The sequence below is a fragment of the Neoarius graeffei genome, chromosome 26 (assembly GCF_027579695.1).
Source record: "Neoarius graeffei isolate fNeoGra1 chromosome 26, fNeoGra1.pri, whole genome shotgun sequence".
In the NCBI taxonomy this organism is placed as follows: Eukaryota; Metazoa; Chordata; class Actinopteri; order Siluriformes; family Ariidae; genus Neoarius; species Neoarius graeffei.
In genome coordinates, this window is record NC_083594.1 from 24874199 (window position 1) to 24881698 (window position 7500).

A 7500-nucleotide genomic window follows, 5' to 3' on the forward strand; every position below is an offset into this window, starting at 1 on the left:
GAAAGAATCTGTTCAGGTACATACATGTACATTTACAGTACAAAATCGTTCTGTACATGCAGTAAATATCTAATTTTTCAACATAGATATCTGCGGCTTATAGCCCGGTGCGGCTTGTATATCTTTTTTTTTTTTTAAATAGAGCGGATGCGGCTTATATACAGGTGCGCTCTATAGTCCAGAAAATACGGTATATTATATATATATATATATATATATATATATATATATATATATATATATATATATATATATTAGGGCTGTCGAAGTTAACGCGATAACGCGATCTCAATTTATCGCGATTAAAAAAAAATAGTGCCGTTAACGCAAATTCTAATTTGGCCCTGTGAGTCACCCGTAGTTCCTGTTGAGGCTTGTCGCGCGCTGCTTCAATAAGAGTAAGGGTGAGTGATGGAGAAAGGTCTGTTAAATGGTAAGTTTCATGTCAAAAGTAGAGTGTGATTGAGCATAGACATATAAACATAGACGCCGCCTTCTGCGTAGAATCATACATCATCCTCACCGCCATATTGGATGTGGCAAAGTGGAGATTCTTCAACCGTCTCTGGTATAGCGTCTAGACAGTAGCCGAGAATAAAGATGCCTCATTCATGTGCTGCGTTTAACTGTACCAACAGGTTAACCGTCCAAATGAGATCACATGGGATTACCTTTCACAGGTGAGACTGGAAAAATACTTTTCATTGTATTTGGTCATTATAATGTAATTTTACGAACAGATTTTCCTGACTTTGTGGCTAATATGAAGTCTTGCGCATAATAGCCGCTCGGTGAAACCTGTCTCCAAACAACGAAGTATTTCCTTCGTAACTACGCTGATAACACTTTGTGTTTTTGTCAAACATTGGAGCTTTGTATTCATTCTGAAGGTTTATTGTTATTAATATTGAATAAAACGTAACTGGGATATATCATTGTTAATTATCATTCAAATTTTAGGCAAATTATTTTAATTTGCATCTTATACAGATTTTATAAGGGAAATACGGATTTTGGAGGTTGGTTATTCAGGTTTGATTGACCAAAGGTTGACATGTATGTTTATAACCATCACATTAAAAGTTATATGTGTTGTTTTGATGCCTGTTTGTTTCACAAATACATACGTGTGTGTCTTAATGGGTGAATAGAAGGCATCGAGTTAAATATTATTGTAGAAAGGGGCTTTATGAAGTTCAGTCCATTGACTTGCATTGGTTTACGGGGAAGATTTGCCACATCCAATATGGCGGACACTCTGACGTATCCCAGCAACGGGGCCACCAGCTCAATGCGGCATCTATGTTTATATGTCTATGGTGATTGAGTTGGTTTTGGTATGCACTTATACTTTTGCAAAGTGAGATTTCAGTATGCTGTAGCACTGTGATAAACCACTTCTTTATTGAAGTCCAACTGCAATTTATTTTTGTTTGCACAGTACTGTGAAGTCCTATAGGCTGTGACTGAATACAACTCCAGCACAATTGTAGTTTTATTTCATTTTCATAAAATGTGTTCATTTTAATTGTAACATTTCACTTTAAAAGCCTTATTCATTTACATAGATTTAAAAAAATGCGATTAATCACGATTAACTATATGAAATTCTGAGATTAATCGCGATTAATTTTTTTAATCGTTTGACAGCCCTAATATACAGTGGTGCTTGAAAGTTTGTGAACCCTTTAGAATTTTCTACATTTCTGCATAAATATGACCTAAAACATCATCAGATTTTCACACAAGTCCTAAAAGTAGATAAAGAGAACCCAGTTAAACCAATGAGACAAAAATATTATACTTGGTCATTTATTTATTGAGGAAAATGATCCAATATTACATATCTGTGAGTGGCAAAAGTATGTGAACCTTTGCTTTCAGTATCTGGTGTGACCCCCTTGTGCAGCAATAACTGCAACTAAACGTTTGCGGTAACTGTTGATCAGTCCTGCACACCGGCTTGGAGGAATTTTAGCCTGTTCCTCCGTACAGAACAGCTTCAACTATGGGCTGTTGGTGGGTTTCCTCACATGAACTGTTTGCTTCAGGTCCTTCCACAACATTTTGATCGGATTAAGGTCAGAACTTTGACTTGGCCATTCCAAAACATTAACTTTATTCTTCTTTAACCATTCTTTGGTAGAACGACTTGTGTGCTTAGGGTCATTGTCTTGCTGCATGACTCACCTTCTCTTGAGATTCAGTTCATGGACAGATGTCCTGACATTTTCCTTTAGAATTTACTGGTATAATTCAGAATTCATTGTTCCATCAATGATGGCAAGCCATACTGGCCCAGATGCAGCAAAACAGGCCCAAACCATGATACTACCACCATCATGTTTCACAGATGGGATAAGGTTCTTATGCTGGAATACACTGTTTTCCTTTCTCCAAACATAATGCTTCTCATTTAAACCAAAAAGTTCTATTTTGGTCTCATCCGTCCACAAACATTTTTTCAATAGCCTTCTGGCTTGTCCACGTGATCTTTAGCAAACTGCAGACGAGCAGCAATGTTCTTTTTGGAGAGCAGTGGCTTTCTCCTTGCAACCCTGCCATGCACACCATTGTTGTTCAGTGTTCTCCTGATGGTGGACTCATGAACATTAACATTAGCCAATGCGAGAGAGGCCTTCAGTTGCTTAGAAGTTACCCTGGGGTCCTTTGTGACCTCGTCGACCATTACACGCCTTGCTGTTGGAGTGATCTTTGTTGGTCGACCACTCCTGGGGAGGATAACAATGGTCTTGAATTTCCTCCATTTGTACACAATCTGTCTGACTGTGGATTGGTGGAGTCCAAACTCTTTAGAGATGGTTTTGTAACCTTTTCCAGCCTGATGAGCATCAACAACGCTTTTTCTGAGGTCCTCAGAAATCTCCTTTGTTCGTGCCATGATACACTTCCACAAACATGTGTTGTGAAGATCAGACTTTGATAGATTCCTGTTCTTTAAATAAAACAGGGTGCCCACTCGCACCTGATTGTCATCCCATTGATTGAAAACACCTGACTAATTTCACCTTCAAATTAACTGCTTATCCTAGAGGTTCACATACTTTTGCCACTCACAGATATGTAATATTGGATCATTTTCCTCAATAAATAAATGACCAAGTATAATATTTTTGTCTCATGTGTTTAAATTCAAGACCATTGTTACCCTCCCCAGGAGTGGTCAACCAACAATGATCACTCTGAGAGCAAGGCGTGTAATAGTCGGCGAGGTCACAAAGGACCCCAGGGGAACCTCTAAGCAACTGAAGGCCTCTCTCACACTGGCTAATGTTAATGTTCATGAGTCCACCATCAGGAGAACACTGAACAACAAGGGTGTGCATGGCAGGGCTGCAAGGAGAAAGCCACTGCTCTCCAAAAAGAACATTGCTGCTCGTCTGCAGTTTGCTAAAGATCACGTGGACAAGCCAGAAGGCTATTGGAAAAATGTTTGTGGACAGATGAGACCAAAATAGAACTTTTTTGGTTTAAATGAGAAGCGTTATGTTTGGAGAAACGAAAACACTGCATTCCAGCATAAGAACCTTATCCCATCTGTGAAACATGGTGGTGGTAGTATCATGGTTTGGGCCTGTTTTGCTGCGTCTGGGCCAGGACGGCTTGCCATCATTGATGGAACAATGAATTCTGAATTATACCAGCGAATTCTAAAGGAAAATGTCAGGACATCTGTCCATGAACTGAATCTCAAGAGAAGGTGGGTCATGCAGCAAGACAATGACCCTAAGCACACAAGTTGTTCTACCAAAGAATGGTTAAAGAAGAATAAAGTTAATGTTTTGGAATGGCCAAGTCAAAGTCCTGACCTTAATCCAATCAAAATGTTGTGGAAGGACCTGAAGCGAGCAGTTCATGTGAGGAAACCCACCAACATCCCAGAGTTGAAGCTGTTCTGTACGGAGGAATGGGCTAAAATTCCTCCAAGCCGCTGTGCAGGACTGATCAACAGTTACCGCAAATGTTTAGTTGCAGTTATTGCTGCACAAGGGGGTCACACCAGATACTGAAAGCAAAGGTTCACATACTTTTGCCACTCACAGATATGTAATATTGGATCATTTTCCTCAATAAATAAATGACCAAGTATAACATTTTTCTCATTTGTTTAACTGGGTTCTCTTTATCTACTTTTAGGACTTGTGTGAAAATCTGATGTTTTAGGTCATATTTATGCAGAAATATAGAAAATTCTAAAGGGTTCACAAACTTTCAAGCACCACTGTGTGTGTGTGTGTGTGTGTGTGTATATATATATATATATATATATATATATATACACACACACACGATTGTGGTATAGCAATATGATTGAAAGATGTAATTTCAGAAAGCTGAGTTGTCTGACTGCGATAGGGTAGCTTCAAAGGGTGACAGAAAATTACCAATCAGGATAACCTTATGAAAAACAGAGCTGTGCACAACCGATGATAAGCTTCAAGGATTTAACTGAAACTAGACAAAACAAGTACGAAGTGAACTAGCCAAAACAAGTTGCAAGCATGCCATACAAATATGTCCATCACACAGTATTGGCATTATCCTATCCTGCTTGATGATGTCGTCACCTGTAATGCTGTTCACTTAAAAAGTGTGCCTTGTCAAAAGTTGCTAGTGGAATTTCTTGCCTCAACACAACTGAGATCAAACAGTAAATAATTAAAAAAAACAAACAAAAACATCATCATAAAATGGCCCTATTCCACAACTGTTTATATTACATCCTGAACTGCTCACCTAAGTAAAGCAGAACAACAGTCCATCATTACTTTAAGACAGGAAGAGTCTTAATCAATAAAAAATAAAGAAAAACATTTAATTAGAAGGTTCCCCAAACTTTTGACTGGTATTGTGTGTATATACACACAGTTTGGACACATCTAATTAAATTTTTTTCGTTTTTTATTTTTTTAATTTTCTACACAGAACGATGCTGAGGCCATCAAAATTATGAAAAAAAAAAACACGTATGTAACTGTAGCAAGCAAATGTTTTATATTTTAGACACAGACATGGATCATGAGCAGATCCTCTCTTTCCACACATTGTCCTTTCCATCACTTTGATAGCAGTTAATCTTGGTTCCAAACCTTTTGTGGCTCATCTCTGTATTTCTTTGGAAAGTCTAACCTGTCCTTCCAATTCTTACTGCTGATGAATGGTTTTCATCTTGCAGTATGAGCTCTATATTTCTGCTCAAAGTCTTCAATTGGTGGATTGCGATACCTTCGCCCCTGCCCTGCAGACAATGTCGGTGATGTCACTGACTGTTGTTTTAAGGTTTTTCTTTACAGCCTTACAATGTTTGTCATCAACTGCTGTTTTCCTTGGCCAACAGGTTCAGTGCCTGGTCATTAGCACACAATGGTTTCTTTCCATTTTAGAACACTCCAGGCTGGTGTATTGGCTATGCCCAATGCTTGTGCAATGGCTCCGATTTATTTTCCCTTTTTTCTCAGCTTCAAAATTGCGTACTTTTCTCCAGAAGACAGTTCTGTGGGCCTTTATCTTTTGTCCTTTTTAAACAAATGTAGCCTTTTCAGGTGAAACCCAGGGATCAAGCCAAGAGTATTCAGACATTTAGAACTATTAATTGTTTAATACATTTGAAAACATTAAATCTAAACAGTGAACTCTCAGGCAACAAGAACCAAAACAACTGTCACATGTTCCAATATTTTGGATTACTTGCGGGGTGGGCAGGCTCAAACAAAAGGTGTCATATTCCAAGATAGAAGTGTAAATATTAGGAAACAAAAGCTAATATTCTGCTCTCATGTCTAAATTTAGTAATACAATCAGCCAATCATGTGGCAACAGCACAATGCATAAAATCATACAGATACAGGTCAGACTTTTTCTTCAGTCTGAAGTGTGGTGTGAAAAATACCTGAAGCTCTTGACCTGTATCTGCATGATTTTTTTTGGGCATTGCACTGCTGCCACATGCCTAGTTAACTGCATGACTGTGCAGGTGCACAAGTGTTCCTAATAAAGTGGACAGTGTATACACAAAATTTAGCATTTTACATATTAATTACCAATACTGCACTTGCCAGTCTGAGTTAGTTAATTCGCCATCTTAAGCAGCACTTCAACCATCATAGTATGCACGTTTCTGACGTGAACATTTAAGTGTCCAATCACCAATATGGATGGGTGGCCATATTTATTGTGCAGGCTCTTGGCTCCAATTTCTCTACTGCACAGACTCTGGCTCCAATATTTGAAACATGATTACTAATTTTGACCAAAAAAACCAAACCCACCTTCAAAACCACACAAGGGGAGTAAATGGTGCCATACGGTCCACTTATATAGTCATTTGTTCAGACTAAGTCAAGCTGTTATGTTAATATGTTTATAACTACAGTATAATTCATTTACTATTTTAATTCATGATGAATTAATCTGAAATAAATTCATGATGAATTAATGAATTGTTTTAATTCATAAAAACCTCCCGAGAACCAACCCATAGACTTGTGTCCTCTGTAGCTGACATTTGTTTTACGTGCACATCCTCTTACTCTTTCAAGCTATTCACTTGAATCCTGGTGTGTTGAAAAGAGTACATCCTGGGCTTTCCAATGATATATCATGTGACTAGGAGGGTTGCTGGGAAATTCCTAGTAAGAAAATCAGAACAAAAGAGAAATTGAGAAACATTTTTTTTCTTGGTTCCCAGGAGGATATATGGATATACAGAGAGAGAGAGAGAGAGAGGGAGGGGGGGAGGGGATATGCAGTTGCGCAAAGATATGAAGTTCATCTTTGAGTGGTGAACATATGAGTGAAGCAAAAGAGTGAAAATATTTTCAAGAAGATAAACTTCATGCCACCATGTAAATGTTCTTTATATTATATGGACATATCCAATAAATAAATAAATAAATAAAAGGGCAGCAAATTAATCCAAAGAATTTTAATTTTGAACCGGTTCACCATTCTGACAACGCGCGTCCAGTCAGCAGGAAAACACTGGGAGTGAGGTCATCAGAGTGAAATATCAGGAATTATTATACATACAGGCCACTTTTCCCATGGAATAAAAACCATTAATTTTTTTCGCGGTCCAAATCCTGCGCTCTGACTGGCTGGCGAGCGGGTCCGTAACCTATGGTACGGACCCCAGTTACGGACCTCTGGCAACTCGCTTGTTCACAACAAACATAGTAGAATTTTTTGTCAACATTTATCTTTTTTGTAAGATTATTAAAAATCTTATACATTTTTGCCAGCATTTCTCAGGAGAATAGCATTAATTTTACAGCATGGATAGCAATGACGACAGTCTTCACAGCGAAAGCGAGTTTTACTACCCTGAGGAAGAAGAAATAAAAGAAAACATTTCAAAAGAAAGCTAAAAACCTGTAACTGTTGCTAACGCCAAGCAAAAGAATGGCTGAATCATGAATGACTCAATTTTGTATAAATAGGGGACTACATAGGTGGCAAAATGTAATTTTTTTTCCTGCC

At 38.0% G+C, this 7500-nt stretch overlaps 1 protein-coding gene across 3 annotated transcripts in view; it reads right to left on the minus strand.

The window, feature by feature from the left end:
• ccdc71 (coiled-coil domain containing 71) overlaps nt 1-7500 on the minus strand; it is a 156024-nt gene that overhangs the window by 34271 nt on the left and 114253 nt on the right. Inside the window, exon 1 of one of the 3 annotated variants that reach the window (XM_060909958.1) lies at nt 6552-6617. The exons of the other annotated variants lie outside the window; for them this stretch is intronic. The gene's annotated coding sequence lies outside the window, so the exon portion shown is untranslated. Of the gene's footprint in view, nt 1-6551; nt 6618-7500 lie in introns of those variants that run through there. 3 annotated transcript variants of the gene reach the window in all.